Here is a 22,971-nt window from a genome sequence, read left to right as displayed (position 1 = left end):
GAAACATTGGAGGCTGGTTTCTCCAGTTTAATTAGCCTCTAGTGCTGATTTGTTTTGCTAATATAAATATTAATTTAACTACAAAATTGATGTAACAGAAATAATTGTCAGGCAATTAAATACGGCAATGATTTCAGCTAATGGGAAATATATAGTATGTAAGTATTGTAATAAAATTGACTCTGGGTGGTGAACAAATAATGCAATATATAAACAATGTATTATAAAAATGTACACTTGAAACCTACATAATTTTGCTAATCAATGTCACCCCAATAAATTTAATAAAATTTTTTTTAAAAAGGTATATATTTGGCTTGAAACTCAAACATCTACTTCATTTGTCAAAAATATTTTTATAGACTTCATGTTCTTCATATCAGGCAACATTTACTAATAGATTAATTCCTGTAGTTTTTTTCTTCTTCCTTTCCCCTTATATATTCCCCTTATATTAAGCCTGTACGTAGCTGTTAAAGTTAAAATATTTATCAGTTCTCTGGAACTCACAAGTGTTTCCTGTCCATTTTAGATAAAAGAATGTAAAAAAAAGAAATGAAACAATGTCGATAAATTCATTATAAATGTAGTGTTTTTCATATTACCTTTTTTTTGAAATTGGAGATATTTTTAAAATCCTGACAAAAATGTATTTTATTTCTCTACTCGTATATAATAAATAGTATACTCAAAGAATGGCATCATTCTTTCATTTTCTTGCAGTCTCTTAATGTTGCAACATTTTTACATTTAGGATGTTTTTTTGCAGTATGTAATCAGGTTGGATTTTTTTATCATTAGGTTGGTGCAAAAAGTAATTGAGTTTTTAAAGGTTTAAAATAATTGCAAAAAACGCAATTTTTTGCACCAACTTTTGCACCAACCTAATATATAGAAGTTTATAATAATAATAAGGATTTTCATTTCTTATCATCAGTGTTTACGTTACATATCCACAGTCTTATTCTCAGGTTTAACCCATATGCATGCGGAGACTGAATATCATTAGACACTTAAAAGGACATATGGCAAATAAGTTACTGGAAGGCCCTGATCTTAAATATCTCTTCTCTTCCTAAAGAGACATTTCAAAGAATTACTAAAAACTTCATAACTTCCACTATCAGTAATTTCAGATGATTACTGCCCACCATAAAGAAATATGTTTTCTGTTGTTATGTGTAAAATGCTGTACTAGAATAATCACACTGAATTCTCTACGTAATACAGAAGGTGCCAAAAAAGTATACACATTTTAAGAAATGAAAACTGTATTAAAATTGTAATATTCAATACATACTGATAACAAAAGATGAATACAAGTCACGTTTGACTTCTGCAATTACAAGAGGTGCTCAAAGTGGTTACCGTCAGCATCCAGATACTTGTGATGACGGCAAACTACTGCTTGAGTAATGTTGACCAAACTGTCAACTTGTATACATTTTTTTTTGGCACACTCAGTATATTATATGCTGTATTTATCTGAAACTTTTTTGAGTGTATAGATGTAATTATTTAAAACTAAAATATACATTCTGTCCTAATGAATTATAATAAAATTTGAATTGACAGTGTATGGAGTAAGTAATCATTAATTATTATAAGGCATCATTAATTTAAAACATTTCTATTATATTTTCCTTCTATTCCTTCGCTTAGGAATTAAATTATATTACATTAATTTTCCTATTTTGTACACAATTCAAATACTTATGTTTTCATATTGTATAAGTGAACTCCCTTAAAATTTTACTGATGCATTGCTTAGTCTTGAATTTGTGTAATATTACACATTACAATCTATATTCTTAAAAAATTGTATTTACATATTTTAATAACACAAAATTAGGGTCTTCTACCAAGGCATCCACTCATGAATGAAGCATGTGAAGGCTGTGGGTGTTTGATATGCAGTGCCTGCCGGGCATAGGTGTATTCATACTCCCCAGTCCTCAATGTGCCCTGTGTCTGTGTGGCAGGGCAGTCCCCAAACACAAAACAAAATGAGAAAAGTTGCGATCTGTGTTTATTAAAATCACCAGAATATACATTTATCTTAAGAATTAACTGAGTTGCTTAGTAGTTGGGAAAAAAAATTTAACTGAAACATATATATGATTCAATTAATTATATAACAGCAAGATTTCTACATGCAACAAAATATTATCTAATTTTGTTAGTTATTTATCTCTGCCATTACATATTTACACCTTTAAAATTTTATATAATGTATGACAGAGAGGAGCATATTTTATTTTATAAGTAATTATTTTCTCCATGACATATTTTTTTAGCAATTACAATGTCTTAGCTTTATCATTTGTTTACCTGAAATACCGTTGACATTCCCATTGTCCAAATTCATCTTTCTGATCTGTAATTCAATTTTATAGCATTTTGAACAGCAATGACTTTTTTTTATACACAGTTCCATCTAAACTCCCATGTTTTAGGCAGAAATAAATGAACAGTGTCTTTCCCACCAAAGTACATTTTGACAAATAGTCTGCTTGAGTCTAGATTCTTGCGCTCGACTAATATAATTAGATTACAAATAATACTGGGAGGGGTAACAAATTCAAAAAGACCACTAAATGAATCAATTTTATAAATCAAGTTATTAATCAATTTTATAAATCAACTTGCAATAGAATTTTGTAGTAGAAATTTTAAGGGTTTAGGATAATAATAGTTCTTCATTATTTTGAAGGCACTGGATCAACTCTTTTAAATTACCCAAATGCCTTTAAAATAAACATGTTTGAACTTCTGCATAACAGCAATATTAACCGCATTTTATATTTATGTATATTTTAAATTTTGTATATTTGTACATTGTCTCATTTCGTTTAATCCATACTTCAACTTTTTTTTCCCTGTAGATAACATTTTCATTTGCCCCTAGATCACACACTAACTTATTACTAAGACCAATAAATAATCAAATCTGTGTTCACAAAAGTTAGAACTTGGGAGGAAATTTTGAACATATGCTCTATGAAAGTATCTTTTCATATACTTTCAACTTTAAGAACTTTCATTGAGCTGTACAATAAAACCAATTTTCTGTCATTGGAAATGTGGAGAGATTATAATAACTATTTGTCCTGAATCCATTATTCAGGACATGAACCAACATAAAGGCATACAAGGACACTGTTTGACCTCCTTTCCCTAAAATTGGAGATGGGTGAAGCAAATTGCGCTCACTCTCTCCAGGTGGTTCTACTGTTTGTATGCTAAGCTGCACAGTTTTGAAAGGACTTGCCCTGGGATATGACTTGGCTGAATTTAGAAGGAGCTGGTCATTGAATAGCTCTGCTAATTTTTGCATCTCACAGTTATGTGGCTGACAGCTCCTTTTGGTGGGGAAAGCTTGGATATATTTCAAGGTGATTGTAGTTTTGGCCCTCTGGCAGCAAAGTGCTGTAACCAGCTTAGCCCATTATCATCCTCTCCCACTGGATTTAATCTTGGGGCGAAGTCTGGGGCTTTTGTCAGGATAGAGGGTAAGGGACGGACAATTATTCCATGTTTGTACTGAAACTGAACAGCACTATATTATAAAGTAGACTTCAATTACTGAAATGAGTTTCTCTATAGTTCTAGTGACTTACAAATTACTCTTTGTGCAAACCACTATTTAACATTATTTTTTTAGTGATGTTATGCTTTTAATATCTCATACTTTAAGCTTTATTACACAAAACTTTGGCCATACTATTTAACATTCAGGAAGTAAAATGCATTTTCATTTTTTTATTTATTGTAGAAGATTTAAAAATACAGATGGCTGCTCTCACCAAAGTAATTGAAAACTCCACTGCACAGTTGTCTACATTGTAATTTTCCTCAACTCGACTTTCTTAATTTCATGGGGGTAGTTCTGTAAAATCAATGCAAAGTAATTAGAAAATTTAAAATTCTGGATGTTGTAATTACAGGAATCTCTTCCTTTAATATTCATTCTGTGGAATATCTTCTATAAATACTGTTCTTTAATAAGCATATTTGAAAGATAAAATTCCCACGGATCCTAATTAATTAATTATGTCAATGGGTCTTAGCATATTTGGGGCAGTATTTTCAGTTTGCTGTCCTTCAGTAGCTCAACGTCACTTTCACTTCCCTTTCAGCAAAAATTATAGTCAGAGATAAGCATTGCAATTTGCAGCTGACAGTTTAGGGTTAAGATATGATTCCAGGTAAAAGAAGCCAATGAGAGTACACCCAGTTGATGTTTGTGACATCATCTTCCAGTCGGAGTACACAGAACAGCTGAGGTAGCGTTCAGTTTCAGCCCCAGAGCCATTATGATGGATGTTTACATCTCTTCATTGAGAGCCAATTATCTCGCTTTTGTGTGAGGCCCAAGGATCACTCATGCTGCCAGGCTGCACACAGCACTGTTGGATCTAACTGAATGAATTGTTTTCCCTGTCTCTGGTAAGAGCCTCTTCTGTTTTACCTTCTCTTTCCAAATAAAGGTAGATGTAACAGAGGAGGCAATATAAGAAACTGGTGTCAGGGTTGAACAGGATTACTATCTAGGCTTTGAATGAGAGGAATGTTTAGCGTTATTAAAAGGAAGTGTGGATTTAGTAAAATGGATTGAAAAAGAGCTTGCTAACGTGTACCTGGCAAACTCATTTATAGTAGAAAATGAAAATCAGGCACATTCAGCGTTTCTGTAGAAAAAGGAAAGTAACTGCTAGTAGAGGACTGTTATTTTTAATTTGTTTTTTTTTTTTTTTTTTTTTTAATGTATATGGATATGTATAGTACTTTGCTTCATCTCTGTATGTGTTGCTGTTAGTAGCAAAGAGTACAGGTAGAAATGATCAACCAAGTAGTATTGCTATAAATTGAAAATGAGTCAAAGTTTCTAATTGTTAAATGATAGTTCTTTGGGACAGTTTTCCGAAGTTGGATCTATACAGGAAAACACATTTTACCAAGTGAGCGAAGACGTTAGCTTCTGAAATGAAGTTGTAGTATTTTGTATGCATATTCATCATTTTAAAATGACAATAACAAACAGTTTTATGGAACATGGTTTATTTGTTTTTGTTTTTGTCTTTTTTCTGGAATTAAGAGACATTAGAATCACTTATTACACTGAATGCTTTTAAATGTATAACAGAATACTGTGTTTTCTGTATCTGCAGAATATTGAAATGCTGAAAATAAAGTTTTCAGTTATTTAATTATTATTAGAAATATTTATATCTGAGGATCCTTATAGTATTGCAGCAAAACAAATGTACTTATAGCTGTTGAGTTGCTGTGGATATAGGGACTGAATCTGACAGGGATCCAGAAAAATCAGATATAATGCAAGCTTTTAATTGACTAAGAATGTTCACATGCTATCGAATGAAGAATTGAAAAACACTTTTATCTCCTCAAATATTGTTTATTATCACAATATAACAGTAGACTGTTATTTTAAATTAGCATGCAGTTATTTATGACATGAAGACACAAAAAAGTATAAATAGTTGTATTTCTAACATGTCCTCTTATTCTATCAGCATCTCCATCTCTTCTAGGGTAATAAAACTTTTGAATAATGACTTGTCTAGCAGGCTTTGATATGCTCATGATTTCCAGCTTTATTTTTACTGCTTTAACATCAAATACAGAGAGTGCCAAAAAAAAAATGTATACACATTTTAAGAAAGGAAAAGAAAAACTGTATTAATTGCAATACTCAATATATACCAAGAACAAAAGATGAATACAAGTCACATTTGACTTCTGTAATTACAAGAGGTGCTCAAAGTGGTTACCATCAGAGTCCAGACATTTCTGAATATGGCAAACTACTGCTGGAATATAGATAACATCTCTTAAAATGTGTGTACTTTTTTGGGCACCCCTGCTATTTTTGCCTGTGCAAACCAGTAATTTAGATAATTAGAGATGAGGGTTTGGAAATGCTTAAGTTGTGCTTGAAGACAGCAGGGTTTTGTCAGCTATGTCACACTTCTCTGTCTTTAAACCAGCCCAGTCCTGTTTGGCAGTGTTTGACATTACTGTTGTTCAATTTGTCTACTTCAGTCAATTCAGGTCTGAACAAAACTGATTTTATAGAAAGCGTCAGATGTGTATTAATGAAATGTAAGGGATTGAGCTTTGTTTTCTCAAGCAAGACAACATAATAATCCACTAAACCTCAAAAGCTTACATATACGTATCTGGAATTCATTTTTGCAGGGAGATATGTGTTGGTTATTCTGTGAATTTCAAAATCTGAAAGTGGGAATCCTAAACTTTGGTAATACGAACTTGAAAGCATAATGATTCACCATTTTGAAATGATTTTTTTTTTTCCCTTAAGTACTTTAAAGTGGAGTTGAACAACCCAAAGGTATTGACTGTCGTTTTCACAGGTGATCAATCTTGACCAGGGAAAAGCGTTTGTTTTCCAACAATTAGCTCTGTAAAAATCTATGTATATCATTCTGTCAGCAATGAAGAAAACCTTACTCAAGCAATAGACAGTCTAGACATTTACGATTGCATTTTCTGCAGTGTACAAATGATTCCCTCAGTCTTAGTTTCTCTAATCACAAAAATTCACTGCTTTGGTAGTGACTACAGGGTTAGAGTTGCTTATCTCTTTGTTTTCCTTTGAACAACTTTACACGACATGGATATACATGATATGATCTACCTGGATGGTGGACTTCATTGATAGAAAGTTTTCACTATTTTATTATTTTTTTTTTTAAAGAGAGGACATCAGTGGAATCATAGCAATTGTCCATGCCACACACTCCCAAGGAAGAATTCTTAGTTCAGGGAGCCATAGGTAGAAGATACATGTATCACTGTGTTCCTTGTTCCCTTTCTAATACATATGTCCTTTGTCTGAGTTAAGCATTTTTTTTTCTTTTGCACTTTTGTTCTCTGTATCATCTTATCCAGTTATTTGCATGTGGTTCACCAAATTAAATGTTACTAAGTTGCTGGTTTTACAGGTATTTTAAAGCAATGGAAAATTTGCAGTGAGGAAAATATTTATATTAACCCTTCTGAAGTTCTCTGCATCTCCTAGAGGCTGAGGGTGATATATTATTTTCTTTTGAAAATTGTTCCTCAAATTATATCATTATTTCTTCCAAAATAACTTTTTTCCCTCTTGTGTGCTCTCCTAGAGCTTAGTTTAGATAAGCACCTTCGTTAGCGTCTTTTAATAATTTGAATGCATGATACCATTTAGTTTTCTACTTTCTCAGTTGAAGTACTTGGATATGTCATAAATTCTATGCTTATCTTAACAATGTGAAATTCTGGACTGTCACAGCCAACTTTTAAGTTAAATCAAGAATATAACAGACATGATATCATTTTAGTTTGGGCTTATAATTGTATGTTAATGCATGGATCTTTAGGTGTACATTTTGTGTGCATAAACATAATGTTTATATGTATTTTAAAATTTAAAAGGTGTCTCATAGATATCATATCATTCATTTGTAACAATTGGTCTGTGGTAAAATAATTAATATTATGCTGCTAGGAAATGAAGTTTTTTAATTGGTTGCCAAAGAACACCTCATCAGTAAGTCAGTAAATGGAGAAGTCAGAATCAGAAACAAGCTTTCAAATTTTAATGCCCCAGGTCAATCAATCAATCAATCAATCAATCAATCAATCAATCCATTAATCCCTTTTCTCTCTTCCCCTACCCCCATCTTCCTCCATATATCTGGCTATCTACCTCGGGTTTTTTTGTTGTTGTTGGTTTTTCGTTTTTCTCTTGTGTACTCTGTGCCAAGCACTTTTCTAGGTACTTGGATTTATTTTTAACTAAACAGTATAAAAGATCCTTGCTCTGGTGTATGTTATATATATTTTTTTCTATCTGACAAACTCTGATCTTTAAATTAACTAAACATAAAATGTATTTCAAGGTGTAACTGAATAAAACAGAGAACTTGCTAGGAATAGGAGTTGAGAGATGGACTTATTTGCATTTCTTGTATTTCTATATATCTTTACGTTCTCAGGTATGTTCTAACCTGAAAATGGATTTGTAAATACTTTACATTTGGGTATTATAAAAATGTCTATTGATTAATTTATAACTCATCTTTGGTTCTGAATGTGACTGTTGCAATTTACCAAAATGAAATGCTTGAATTACAATGTATTGAAAAAAAAAATTTTTGGACAAAGTGATCTTGTACATTCAAGAAATCTAGCTACATATTTATCCTCTACTTTATAATAGTTTTTGACAGTCATAATGCATTGAATTTACAGTTGGTTGGCGTTACATAGTGTTTCGGTGGTATAAAGAGAAGAGTGAGAAATGGATGAATTTTATCTTTTCTTTTAAAAAAGTTAAGAATATCTTCCAAATGATAGTAGTTTGTATTTGAAAGAAACAAAAAAGAAATAATCTGAAATTTAACAACCATTTCTGCAGTAGTTTGGCATATATTAATACTAGTCTTAGGATCATTGAACTGAAAGGATATTTACTACCCATTGAATTTATTTACACATGCCCAGTGACTTAAAATAAAAAAAAAATAAAAAAAAGGAAGCCTGAAGTCTAACCTCCTCAGAGAAAATCAATCTGTACATAGAACCTATCAGTTGAAGATAAACCATTTTTAGATGGTATCATTTAATTAGCCAATGAAATATCTATCTTGTGACATATATATAAATTGTAAAACAATTCAAAGTTGCCTACACACACTTGATTCAGCACAAATTTACTCGTATAATATTACATAATAATAAAATTATATCCCTGAATTAAGACCTTTGACTAATGTGCCTTTGAAATGAGCAGAACGAAGGAGTAAAATTAGAACGCAGTAATTAAGGGTATGAATTAGTTAAATTCAAGGGATATTAAGCCATAGTGTTTTGACAAAAAGTTTTACAAGATACTAAGCCTTGAATTTAGCTACTATTACCTAATAATATTCCAGAATTAATTTTGTTAGTGTTTGTAATGAAAACTATACACTGACATCAGAGTGGGTTTTTTAAATGCAAAATCTACTACAAGCGGAGGATTGGTTGCTTGTTCTGTGATTCTGATTTCAGAGGCAAGGAACTGAATACAGTGTAAGGCATTCTTGGTGACAGTCCTCATTCAGAGTGACTCTCTACCCATATGCCATATGCCACACTGTGAAACTCTCAGCGGTGGACCATAGCGTTTGAGTCAATGTGAAAAGTGTAGTTTTGCTAAGATGACACATACTGCCACTGCAGTCAGTCAGATGAAATATTGAGCTGGATGAAATTTATAATGTGGGGTAGAGCATGATAACATCCGCTGTGATTGATAGAGAAGCTGGGTGAAAAGATAAGTTCCAGCAACTTTTCTTAAATGTAAGTGCATAAGAGAGTGTGATCGGATGGGCAAACGTTCTGACCTGTAGAGCAATAAAGAGCACATGCTTTCAAAGGTGTTTTTTGTTTGTTTGCATGCACTATGGTAAAAATATGGTTTCTGAGAACATACTACCTGAGGTTAATTTCTTTCCCACCCCATTCAGGCCTTATTTTTTCATATAAAAACTGGCGGAAGTAAAAGTACCTAACTCATAGGGTTGTTGTGCAAATTTAGTGAGCTTATCAGTGCAGAGAACAGGGACTGACACATATTATAATGTGCTCAATCAGTTCTGCCCTCTTTTAGTGTTTTCACTGTTCCTGATTTGCTTAGCATTTTGTGTGTGTGTGTGTGTGTATGTGTGTGTGTGTGTTTTAATCAATTAGGAGTTTCATTAAAAACCCTATTTACACATATAAAAAACATGATATACCATGAACACAAAACCTTTGGGAAACAGTCATACTAATTACTCTTTAAAACTTGACATTGATTTCACGAGTTTTGAGTACTAGATATTGCCTTATCAGTTACTGCATATAAGATTTCTGATATTTCTTAGATTTCACATTTTAAATGTGAAAAATGAATTAAATAAAATTGGACTAAATAACTTTTAGGAGCTATTCCCAACTGTAAAATGATATAATATGGGAGATATGTATGCATGTGTGTGTGTCTATATACAAATGGTGCCGGAAAAATGTATACACATCTTAAGAAAGTAAAACTGTATCAAAATTGTAATACTCGGCATATACTGATAAGAAAAGATGAATACAAGTCACGTTTGACTTCTGCAATTACAAGAGGTGCTCAGAGTGGTTACCATCAGCGTCCAGACACTTCTGATTACAACGATCCACTGCTTGAGCAATGTTGACCAAAGTGTCCACTTGTATAAATTTCTTTGGCACCCCTGGGATTATATATATATATATATATATATATATATATATATATATATATATATATATATATATACATTCAAATGGAAAATCCTGTAGTTTTCTCCTTTACATTTTACTCAATTTACTCTACTTGCTTTATGTTTTATTCCTTTTTTTTTTTTTTATGATTTGATGAGCGTTTGAAATGTGTAGTGCTAAAAGGCTTTATTTGTTCTTATACATGTAGATATCAACCCTCTCCTATGTTTCAACAATAGCTCATTGTTTCACATGGGTGGTGAAGTGGAGATAAGACTACTGTCCTCTAATTCGGCTGTTCTCTCTCCCTAAGACACTCTGAAAGGCAAAATAAGAGTCTTTTGATTTCTAAAATCTGTGTGTGTGTGTGTGAGTGTAACTTTGTTTGTTGATTTTTTTTGTTTTTTTTTAGTGCATCATCTACCATGTGCCCAGTCTTATATCAAAAGAAACAAACAAAAAAGGATAAATAAAATTATCTTCCTTATAGTTTATAATCTTGTAAAATCAAAGTGTTAATGTAAGTGTAAAACATAACAGAGCAATACTACCTATCATTTCACTAACATATTCTTTCTTATCTTATAAATGCTCTGACCCATCCACAAATTATTTCAAGCATAGGCACATGGTTATTGAGCACTTATGACATGCCAGCAATGAACAAAGCACTGTTGCTGATCTCAAAGGGCTCATGGTCTAGAGATCAACACAAAGTTGAACATAAATAATTATAATACGTTGAGATAAGTTTTATATTAGAGGTTTAAACAGAGTGCTGAGGAATCATAGACAAGGAATGACTTATTCTATCTGTAAAAATCAGAACATTTTTTCCAAAATAAGCTGTCAGTAGAGTTTTTAAAAATGAGTAGAAAATTTTCCAATTTGAGACCAGCAAAGGATATTTCAGGCAGAGTGGCCTCCAGTATGTACAAGGTCAAAATGGGAGGAGAGAAAACAGTGTGTTCAGGTAAGGATTGGTGTTTATGACTGGAGGCAGGATGAGAGGGAGCCAAAGTATCAGAAGAGATGCTGGTTGTACAAAACCAGGAGGGACAACCTGGTCATAATTGTATAACTATAGGCCTTGGTTGGAAGGTTAAATTGAATTTTTCTAAATGTATACACTATGGAAAGTCTATTATGAGATAGAGCACTGTGGTTTCGAGTAAATGTGGAAAGCTTCCTAAAAGAAACAGAAAGCAAGATTAACCAAGACAATTTAAAGTAGACTGACCCATCAAAGGAGAAAAATGGCCAAGAGAATCCACTTCATTAGATTTCAAATAGCATTATCAAATTCCCCATTCTATTAATTTATTTTAAATAATGGATGCTATCCAATGAGATGGCTAATTACTCAAGAATACAGAGGGAGGCAACAACCCATGACACAATTGAGGAGAATATCAGAATTTGGGGTAGAGTCCTTGATTCAGTAATTATTCACTCTTGATGACCTTGACCACACATCAGCTAATGAGAGGAAACATCTGATTCTGAATGACCCAATGGTTCAGTATTAGGCTAGGGTCAGCTGGAAGATCCAGAGGAATAAACATCCTTCTTATCAGATGATTCAATTCATTGTAGTTATATATATTTTTTTCAATTACTTGAACAACATATAGAAAAGCTATTTATTAAAAATTTATCTTAAAAGGAAAAGAGAGCATCATCCTATTTCCTTCTTGGTGTGATTTAGATGGCATATGATTCACGGTAAACACAAATCAGTAGTGAGGGAAGAGGATCAGAAGGAGCATTAGTGAAGACTGTATACTAATTAGTTTCACAATTGTTTCATAGGACAGTTCCCAAAACTGTTATTCTAAATGTATTCACTTATACAATAAGGATGAGTCTCCAATATGGAAAAACAGATGGCATCGAATGAGGGCATAATTAAGTAGGCTTTATCTGTAGCCTCCTACATCTATTATGCTGCAGGTACTCTGGTAGGTAGAAGAGATACAGAGATAAGTGTGGTGTTGATGTGCGTCAAGAATATGGGTGTCATGGCCAGGCACAAAAGACGATAGGAGAGGCCACTTCAGGAAAGGCAAGACAACTGTCTGCCTGTATCTAGTACTCCTTCTTCTTTGCCTAGATTTTAGTATAAACTTTCCGAGCAACATCACATAACAGGGTTTACGTGATAACTTTAGGAAAGAGAAATGCTCTTGACAGTAGAAGATAGGCAGGAACTGTGAAGCATTAGAGAGATGGAGATTATCACCAAAAAAGTAAATATTTTTGGGAAAGTAAATGAAAAAAAAAAAAAGACTAGCATATAGGATTTTGATACTTAAGCATAGGGGGTATGATAAGTAATTATATAGAATAGTTTATTCCCTTGAAGTCAAGGATTTTACCTAATTCTTCTTTGACTACCCATGACGTGGAAAAGGGTTTAGCAGATGTTTATTAAAAGAATGCCTGACTACCTGAGGAAAAGAAGGAAGGAAGGAAGGAAGGAAGGAAGGAGGGAGGGAGGGAGGGAGGGAGGGAGGGAGGGAGGGAGGGAGGAAGGAAGGAAGGAAGGAAGGAAGGAAGGAAGGAAGGAAGGAAGGAAGGAAGGAAGGAAGGATAGAAACTGGTTTTCTTTCTCTTTGCATACTTTGGATATGCTATGTTTGAGATGCTCATTTGGGGGCAAAGATAGTATTCTTTGTAGCTATTGGATATACAAGACTGGAATGAATATATTTAGTAACCATCTTCAAATTATTAACATGCAAAAACAATGACTGAAGGATATCTACTAGAGAATAGAGAAGAAGCTCTAGGGAAATCCATTATTTAGAGGTTGTGAAGAGGGAGCCCAACAAATAAAGGCTATTCAGAATCAGAGGCCTTTGATTCAGCAGGAGAACTAAATCTAAACTATTAGAACTGCTTCGTAACATTAGATGAGGAAGGAAAAGATGGTGCTGGATGTAGGCAATCCAAGCAAACCTTTATCCATGAAAAATATATCTGAACATGGCATCCCTTTTTCCTCTCTCTCATAGCCTCTCTTCACCCCCTTGTCACTAAAACTCTGTAATAGTTTTCCATTACTTGTAGGATGACAAAACTGATGTAGTTTACAAGGTCCAAAATGGTTTGTGTGTGCCTCCAACATTTGCTATCTTGTCATGTCTCTTACAATGGCACAATGTCTTTTCTGTCCCACCACTGAGATTTAGCTCATTCCATTCCTTTTGGGTAGCAGGTTCCTTGCTATATTCTTCACATACTGAACTCCTAAGTCAGCATTCATAGCTCAGTTAAGGAAGTGCATCCTTAAAGAAGTTCTTTTTGATCTCTTTGACCAGATGAAATCTTCCAATTATAGGCACTTACAACCTTATTTAACACTTACAAAAGTTGCAATTGGAGGGTTCCTTGGTTGATTAAATTATTAATTCCAATCTCCACCACTAGACTTTGAACTTCACGAAAGTGATGGTGGAGTCTGTTTTGCGTCCACCATTAAATCTTTAGCACCTGGCAAAATGTCTAGAGTAAGGGTAGCAGCTAAATCAATGGTATAGGTAAACAGAAGCTGGCAAAACACTGAGGAAAAAGTAAAAGCACTCAGATGCTAGTGAATTTTAATCATAGAAATAAGAATTAAATGGACTTTTCTAGAGTACTAAATACTTGCCCATCTCTGCAGCCTCCTTGGCACTAATATGTGGATGACCACATAACGAATCATAATATGTAAGTACATCAAATAAGATTATAGGTTGTGCACATTGAGTTGCATGCCAAACAACAGAACTACTATCAGTATCTGCTTGTAGCTTTTGATATAAATAAAGCAAGGGTCCTTTGGAACAGACAGATAATTGAAGAGTATGAAGAGGTGTAGACTCAGTAATAAAAACTGAGTATGTATATGTGTGTGTGTGTGTGTGTGTGTGTGTGTGTGTGTGTGTATGTGTGTGTGTGTATAACTAATGTTACTGAAACCAGAAAGAGTATACTTGAAAATGTGGTGGCCAACCATATGAAAGGTAGCAGAAAGTCTCAAAATATAGGAACACTTTAAATTGAAGGGAAGGTCACTGATAGCTTAAAGAAAGTAGTTTGACATGCTAGACTGCAAGGAGTCCAGCAGGAAATTGATTGTTAAGCTCTGAAATCATGTCCAAGCTCTTTAGAACTGAAAAGGAATAAAGACCTGCTGGACTGAACTGTCAAATATTGACTCCTTCATAAACGGAAAAAAAATTATTGGATGGCTATGTGAAATATTAAGTAAAATTTGCCGTTTTAAATTGGTCTTTATAACTTGTACCAAACATACTTATAATAAATAAGTAGATATTAAGTATCTAGTCATTATGTTTAAAACATCATCATGGTTAAAAGAAAGCACAACACATATCCAATTTTTTTTAATTGTGGGAATTATTTAATCGGCAGTTAATTTATTTTCATAAAAATGATTCTGTTTCAATTGAAACCATGTATAAGCATCTTTTTAGACAATAAGCTGCCCTTGCTTTGTAAGCAAATGAACAAATATACCTCCTGACATTAAGACTTGGACCCTCCAGAAGGTCACAATACATTTTAAGCAAGTGATGCTATGCCAGGAAATATTCATGGACTACTAAATAAAAGATTCACCATATCTTAAGAGGTTGGAAAAATTAACTGAAACCCAAAGATAGAAAGATATGCAGCAGATATGGATTAAAAATCTCTATGATTAGAGAGCATACTACACTATAATATCCAAGTAGGAATGCAGAATAAATGTATGTGCATACAAAATTATGTAACTTGGCATATGTAAAAATATACAGTGATAGAAAATTTTGTTGTCAAAGTTGCCTGCGCAGTGAGCTATTTATTCTGGTAACTCTACAATGATTATAGAATTATTCTTAGGGTATGTCTAATTTGTTTAGGAAAAAACACTTTGATTAATTTATTTGTTCTTGTTGTTGGGAAGGATAAGACATTTCTAAACAGTCAGGAGAGAAATTATATCCATCCAAAATAGTCTGAATAACTAAGCAACAATATTTGATCACCAACTCTAGCAGCTGGCATGGAAGGAGGAGTGTGATACACCATGGATTCAGAGAAAAGTGAAGTCAAAGAGGGATTTTGAAATTCAAAGAGTTGGCCACAGCACTGTGTCTAGGAAAAATAATGGCCGCCTCCATGTGATAAAGATATTCTCTCAGCAGTGTTTTGTAGTCAGGTTGTACCAAGGACTAGACCACAGAGAATACACAGAGGCACAGGGACCCAGAAGCAATCTAAGAATACTCATGGAACCAAAATATGAAGAAGGCCAAAACAGGAGGCCAACATGGTGGCTGTGGTCTGATAAGAGAGTTCTAGCCAAGGGGACTGGATTCAGAGGCAAGATTCGAGTTTCCGGGAGGTCTAGGGAGGCATAGACTCAAGTGGAACCTGGCTTGCTAACAAGAGATCTCACAACTGGAAGAGGCCTGATTTAGCCCGTTATTTTCAAGAACTGAAGAACTGTACAGAGATTCTGAGGTGAGACAAATTTCAGAATCTGGGGTGGATCTGGACCTTTTGTTTTCATTGGTGGCTCTATTGGTGAAAGACAGGTGGCCTGACTTGGAGCCACACCATTAGGTTTATTCATTTGCATTATATACTGAGGCATGGGAGTGGGTGTGGACCCTGGAGCCAGTCAGCTGGACATTAACTCCTGTATTCCGCCCTTACCGGTGGGATGACCATGATAAGACACTTAACCTCTCTGTGTCTCAGTTGCCTCATCTGAGGAATGTTATGAGGACCAGTGAAATGGTGTGTACCATCATCTTAGCACCACACCCAATTCATGCTGGATAAATGCTCTATCTTATTATTATGTCTAACCTGCAAACTCCATGCTTATGTCCTGCTGCCCTCTGACTGACCTTTGGGTGTTGGTACATGTTCCCTCTCCTCAGAGCACTCTGTGGTGTCAGTTCCTTTTCATCCTTCACATCTCAGGTCAGATGTCTTTACTGGTGGGGTTGTGGTGATTCTGTCCCACACCTTCTTGGAATGGTGAGGTGTCCCTCTTTTGTGCTCAGACAGCACCTGCACTTTCCCTATCATGCATTTTAATTGTAATTTCCTTCTCTGCATCTACTATTAGATTCAAAGCTCCCTATGTTTTGGGATTTCATATTCACTGCTGTGTCAGCAGTGCTACCAAGGAGTAAACACTCATTAAATGTTGATTAAATGAATATATGGTGAGAGACCTGAGACTTAGATCCCTTTGGAGAGCCATAATCTGACAGGTTTTCTATGTTACAGCTTAATTTGGGTCTTGCAATTGAGAGCCAGAACTGGAAGATCTGAGGTGCCTTTCAGAAGGTGGCAGAGCAACTCACTCCTCTGTTAATCCCTGTCTACCTCCTGCCACAATAAAATTGTTAGAAACAGCTTTCATTTTGAGGGTATCTTGTACAGCCCCCCAGGTTGCTGTGGCATCACTATCTTCCCCAATGGCAGCAAGGAAGCAAAGTCAGTACATGCAATCCTGTGTGTGTGCGCGTGTGGGCATGCCTCACTCAGGATACTGCTCATCTGAGTATTCAGAAGCTCTTCTCCTACTTGTCTTTTCTTTTAACATCTTTGTCTTTGTGAGAAAAACAATACATAAACTTCACCAGCAGTGGTATCTGCGGGAATCAGCTTGGGCGTGTGAAGTCTGCAGGGACCTGAAGAGCTGGAAATAGAAGTCACAGGGGCTACACTGGAATGCCATGCCTCTTTGCTCCCCCTGGCTCTTCTCACAGCATGGGGGATGTTTTCGTTTTCTAGTGCGCTGTATCAAATTATCACAAATTCAGATGCCTAAAACAATAGACCTTATCTCACCATTCCCACTGGTCAGTGATACTGGCGCAACTTAGGTAAGTGTCTTGCTCTGAAGTCTCAAGAGGCTGCAGTAAACGTGCTTATCAAGCTGCGTTTTGTGCTGGAGTTTGAGTTCTCTTTCAGGCCTTGTGGTTGCTGGCAGAATTCTGGCTGTCAGAATTGTGATTGTAGAAATGAAGTCCCCGTATTCTCGAGGGCTGTCAGCTGGGGACTGCTCTGAGTTCCTACAGGTGCCTCAGTTTCTTGCCAGAATGTTCTCTCAGGCCCTCTCTCAACATCCAGCTTACTTCTTCAAAGCCAGGAGTGGAGTCTCTTGCTTGAGTTTGATAATATGGAGTCATATAACAATATAATCATGGGAGTGACATCTCATCACTTTTATCATGTTCTTTTCACTATAATTCAGTCAAGGTTCTGCCCACGCTCAGGGGGAGGGAATCATACAAAGATGTGTGGGTGACACCTTATGGTGTGTCTGCCACAAGAAGTGATCACAGCATATTTTGAGACCTCTAAGACCACTCCCTATCCATTCGTAGAACTTTCTACAAATCTCCAAACTTGCAAGTGGCAGAGCTCCCTGGGGAAATGCTCATTTTCAACGAGAAAAAGGAATCAGAAACCAATAGACAGTGATAATTGGGGTCAGAAAGATGGCCAGCTGCCTCCGAACCTCTTAACCAGGAAAAGCTATAGTCAACGGTACTTACTGTATGTTTGGAGAGCTGGGGCAAGATTCTGTATGTAGGGTTTGACTCTCATTAGACATTTTGGTTTAGGGACCCCTGTTCTCAGCAGGAGGGCAATTGAGTCACATTGCTGATATTATCACTTGGGGTCACCATTCCTGTTAGTGGCTTAATATGGCAGAGTATCAGAGGCCTCCTGCCCCTGGGCCCCTTTAGCAGCTGCAGTCAACTCCCCCACCTCTTGCATTGACGGAAGTTCTGAGGAGCCAGCAGAGCCCTTAAGGAGCTTGGAGATCTGTGCATGTATGAGGTGGTGAGAGGAGGTGGGGAGGTTACTGCCTGTCAGAAGCAACTGCTGTGGGGCTGTGCACAGGTGAGGTTGGATGTCACAGCTAGTCTTTCTGCAGCCCCACTCCTCACATATTTTTCCTCTTTTCTCCTTTCTATATGTCTCAAAACACCCTAATATTCTATTCTAAAATACTTTCCCTGACAAGCAAACCAAATCAGTAAGTCTCTTGAAACTTCTAATCCAAAGTCAAGTGTCCAGATATACAGAAACTATGGGATGAAAAAAGAAGTAAGTACATGTGGAATATTCAGTAGGAGAAATAGCGAAAAAGATCCTTGTGTTAGGTCCCATGCCTATTCACACGGGGACAAAACATTTAAATTTGGGAATCTGAGAGGACCATCAGTGCATCACTCAGTCAGTTAAATATGAGGAATGATGCAATTTCAAATGAAAAAGAGGTTAAGCCTGAAGCAGCAGCAGTGTTTAGCAAAAACAGCTTTCTGGCCAGTGAGCTGAAAGGGAGTGCTGTGTTTCTTTGCATTAATCTTGCAGGCTTCTGCAACCGGAGAGTTTTGCCAGCATTCACTTGCGTAGGACCGAATGCATGGCTATGACCAATTTTGGCCTGTTCACAGCATAAAGGGGAACTTGACATATTTGATGCTGAGGCCCTGAGGAAAACTTAAATTTCACTAAGTGGCCCTTCAATGCGATTTAATAGGATAGAAGTAAAAGGGGGTGGGCATTGGAGTGGGGATAACTTTCAAGATACTGGGAGGGCACCCTACATGCCACAAATTATCTCTTCTCAGTTTTCTCTCCTTCCTTAATCTCAGATGACATGAGGATGGTGTTAGCCACGCAGGTTCAGGTGTGGCTTAGGAAGGGTGGCATGGTGGGACCAAGCCAGACAACAGATGAGACAGAAGCACAGGGCTTGTCAGCACTGTCTGACAAAGCCGCTGTGACATGTGGTTACCCACCTTCAGTTAGAGCTGGAGGAGGTTTCCTTGGCGTCTGGGTGATACTTTATAAAGTGCTTTCGCACATAGAGCAGCCAAGCAGGTCTGGCATCTAGGACAGTGCTGGGGCAACAGCCGCTAAAGTACTCATGGCTGATTTCCGGCTGCCTCTTGGGAAGGACCGCTCTGTCCCAGAGTCTCCACCCAATCGGGGAAAATGTGAAGACCCAAATAATTAAGCAGTCATGAAATGTATGCTATTGAACAAAATGACAAGTTGTATGTCCATGTCAATAACAGATAATAAATAGGTGGGGAAGAAATTAGCTTTTTTTTTTTTTTTTTTTTTTTTACTTTTGGATGTAGAAGATAAAAAAAGAGAGATAAGCCTTCTTAAATTAACTTCTTAATATGCTGGCATTTTACAGCAAAATATTCACGTCCCTGCCTCCACAGGCTTCCATAAAGGCAAAGTCTCATGTTATGAAAGCCATTTTATTAAGACATCCAGAAAGTGATGACTTTGGGACAATTACCTTGCAGTTATTCCACTGAGATTGAATCAAAGTTTGTCATGGTTTCAGACAACTCTTTTGAAACCTGTCCCATTTTAATAATGCAGTTGCTGGGGAACATTTCCTAAGGGAAAAAGACAAGGACATCAGCAGAATACCACTATATAAAAACAAAGTTAAAAAATTGTGTGTAGAAAAGATGTTAAGGGTCAACCTTTAAGATCACAAAAGCAATAAATTCCAAGTCTGAGGTTGAAACATAGGTCTTAGAGTTTCTCCTGGTACCATCTATTACTGTTTGTATTGAACAATTTTTAATGTTATTCTGCTAACCCCAGAACACATGAGGTCTGCTACAAAGGAACATTTTAGATTCTCAATATTAATACTATGTTTGCATAATACTTTACCTTTTTTTCAAAGGCAAAATTTCACATGATCTCATTTGAGAGCCTCTGCAGCTTGTTCAATGGCCTTTTCATTAAATCACGTCACCTCTCCCCTTTTTCATTCCTCTTGTGACTGAAAAGTACACCTTAATGGGAACCATAAATAATTCTATGTTTTATTATTGTGCTGGATGGAATATTGATTATTGAGTAAAAAGGCTTAACAGTTGGATGAAGGCACACAATACAAAGTTAGACCTTCTTTCTTCAAAGCTGTATGTGTGCTGTCCAGGTTTTCCATCACATTAGAGCTGTCCCTTTAGCAACAGCTTTGTATCTTCTGACCCTGAAACCAAGTAAGCTGAATTCAAATAAATTCAATACCAGTGTATGCATGTGCTCACATTTATCTGGTAATATATTTTTAAAATTTTTTCATGTTTTGGTAAACTTGAAGATTGTAATAGAAAACATCAAATACGGTAGCATAATATACATGAAAGCTATGAAAATGTATAAAATAGAACAAAGTAACACTCAAGACAACTAACTTATTTCAACCATGGATCATTCTTTGCAGACAGCTCAAATAATCTTGTATGTTTTCAGGCTTTTACATTACTTGACTATACAATGTACTGGAAGAAGAAGAGCTCTGCAAACTGTAATATTTAGGACTTGCAGACCCCTTAATTGGGATTCTATTAGAGAGGAAAAACCACTACTGCATTTTAATAATGACTTCCTAATTTTATCATGGGTTGACATAGCTTTCAAATAGCAAAGAGAAATGACTAAACTGCAACTTAGTTATTATATTATTACTGCCCAAATATTGATTTGGTAATAAATGATAATTAAAAGCAACCTAAGTTTGCAAAATGATTCTGAATATTTCAAATAACTCTACAACCACAGAATACACATTTTATTTTTTAATTGTTTTAATTATTTTCATTTGAAAATATTTTTATTACAATATAGTAGCTAACATACAATATTATATTAGTTTCAGGTGTATACCATAGTTATTCAACATTTATATCACCATGATAAGTCTAGTAGCCATCTGACCCTGTACAATGTCCTTACAATATTATTGACTATATTCCCTATGTTGTACATCATATCCTCATGACTTATTTATTTTATAGCTGAAAATTTGAATGCATATTTTAAACTCATTCATACAAGATGCCAAGCCCACAGAATACAGAGGAAGAAAACTGTGGAACAAACTTTCATGTATAGGATATGAAAAATCATAAAAGCATTGTTTGTGGTCATCAGCTAAAACTCTATTATGAACTACCTAGATGTGGTAACCACTTGATGTTGTAAAATAGGCTGGCTTCATAAAATATGGAAAAACAAGTGCCCTGTCCTTCGGGATAGCAACATCAAATTATTTATGGATTAACTCTTACAGTTGTTAAAGAATGTAATTCAACCAAGTAAATTTAGAGATTTAATTGGCTTTGTTAAATGATTCATGAACGGGGCAGCATGCCATCTAGCTAGAAGAAGGGTGCTCTGAGGGGTTGTACAACAGAGGAGGTTATTATAGGAGGAAGGGTGAGGTAAGGGAGCAGTAAACAAAATAGAAGCGAGGATTATTTTTTAGACTAGGACATCTTTTGGGAAGACAGGGGCAGTAAGGGTTTTTATCATGTAGATTATTTCTTCTATCTATAGGGAATGGAAGGGCCCAGGTGACAAATTACCTCATTGATATTGCACAGAAAATTTCAGAGTGATTGACTAAAATAATATTTCTGGAAGAGGTTAAAACAGCAGTCAGGTCAGGTATTAAATCTAGGTTTAGTATCATGGGCGTTAGCATACTCATAAGTGATGCCATTTTGGGCTCGTGATTTTTCTCTTTAATAGTTAACTTTATGATGTCGCTTTCCAATGTGTTCTCTTAGGTATCTTGTTTATCTTCCTTAATGTCGTATCTCCTGATTCATGTTTTCATGAAATTTTATTTTATTATAAGTAGATTGGGAGCCTCAGAAAACTTAAATGAAGATTTGTTTCCTCCTAATATAACTTTATGCATGATGTTACCTCTCCAACTTATTTTCCACAGAGGTATAAATAAGGGGAAGAGACTGAACCTATTGTAACAGTGGTTTTTGTCTGCTTATAAAGCCCTATTAAAATAAAAGGTTTTAATCAATAGTTGTTTAAATAGATGCGTGAATAAAAAATGATTTGCTTATTTTACTGTGGCTTAATATTGTAAATAATTATTTAATATTATTACTATGGCTAGTATTTATGTCGTATTTCCAGTGTGCTAGGTATTGTGTTAAGCAGATTGTAGGCATTTTTTTCACCTCAACCCTACAACAGTCCTAAGAATTGGAAATGATTTATTATCACAGTTTTATTGATAAGGAAACCTAGGATTAGTTAGGAAGATCACACTGCTAGTGAGTGATAGAACAGAGAAACAAAGTGAAAGTTGGTCATTTATCTCCAGAACTTTCATTAACAGATAACATTGTCATTTTATTAATTTGTGTGTGTATTTTGAGATATGGATGTGTCTGCATATTCCACATCCTTATTATGTTTATATTAAACTATATTTCCACATTTTTTTTCCTTGGCTCTCTCAATATATATTAAAGACTGCTAATGGGACATGTAATATACTTATCTTTCTAAATGTACCCCAGGTATACAGACTTAGATGTGATTTTCTGAAACCCTCTCTAGCAATTATTTACTAGGATAGTCACAATGAATAACTGCTGCTTAGGCTCATGGCTGCAGAATATTTTTGCTCATTATTAAACTGCCCAATTCTGTTATCTCTAGAGTCAACTTTTAAGTTCTTTCAAGTCAAGCTTAAGATGGTTCTTGAATGATTTAGTCAACAACTCTGCTTCACATACAACATGTTAATGAACCGTGTAAGAGATCTCAGCCCCGTTTCCATCCATG

General features: G+C 35.2%; 1 protein-coding gene across 3 annotated transcripts in view; it reads left to right on the top strand.

Annotated features, from left to right (window-relative positions):
- The window catches only part of MGAT4C (MGAT4 family member C), a 669,114-nt gene that overhangs the window by 470,906 nt on the left and 175,237 nt on the right, over nt 1–22,971 (top strand). The window contains exon 1 of one of the 3 annotated variants that reach the window (XM_019754917.3): nt 4,282–4,449. The exons of the other annotated variants lie outside the window; for them this stretch is intronic. The gene's annotated coding sequence lies outside the window, so the exon portion shown is untranslated. Of the gene's footprint in view, nt 1–4,281; nt 4,450–22,971 lie in introns of those variants that run through there. 3 annotated transcript variants of the gene reach the window in all.

Source organism: Rhinolophus sinicus, chromosome 1 (genome assembly GCF_057876585.1).
Source record: "Rhinolophus sinicus isolate RSI-liver-muscle chromosome 1, RSI-T2T, whole genome shotgun sequence".
NCBI lineage: Eukaryota > Metazoa > Chordata > Mammalia > Chiroptera > Rhinolophidae > Rhinolophus > Rhinolophus sinicus.
The sequence above is the reverse complement of the archived record's forward strand: the minus strand, read 5'-3'. Positions and strand labels throughout refer to the sequence as shown.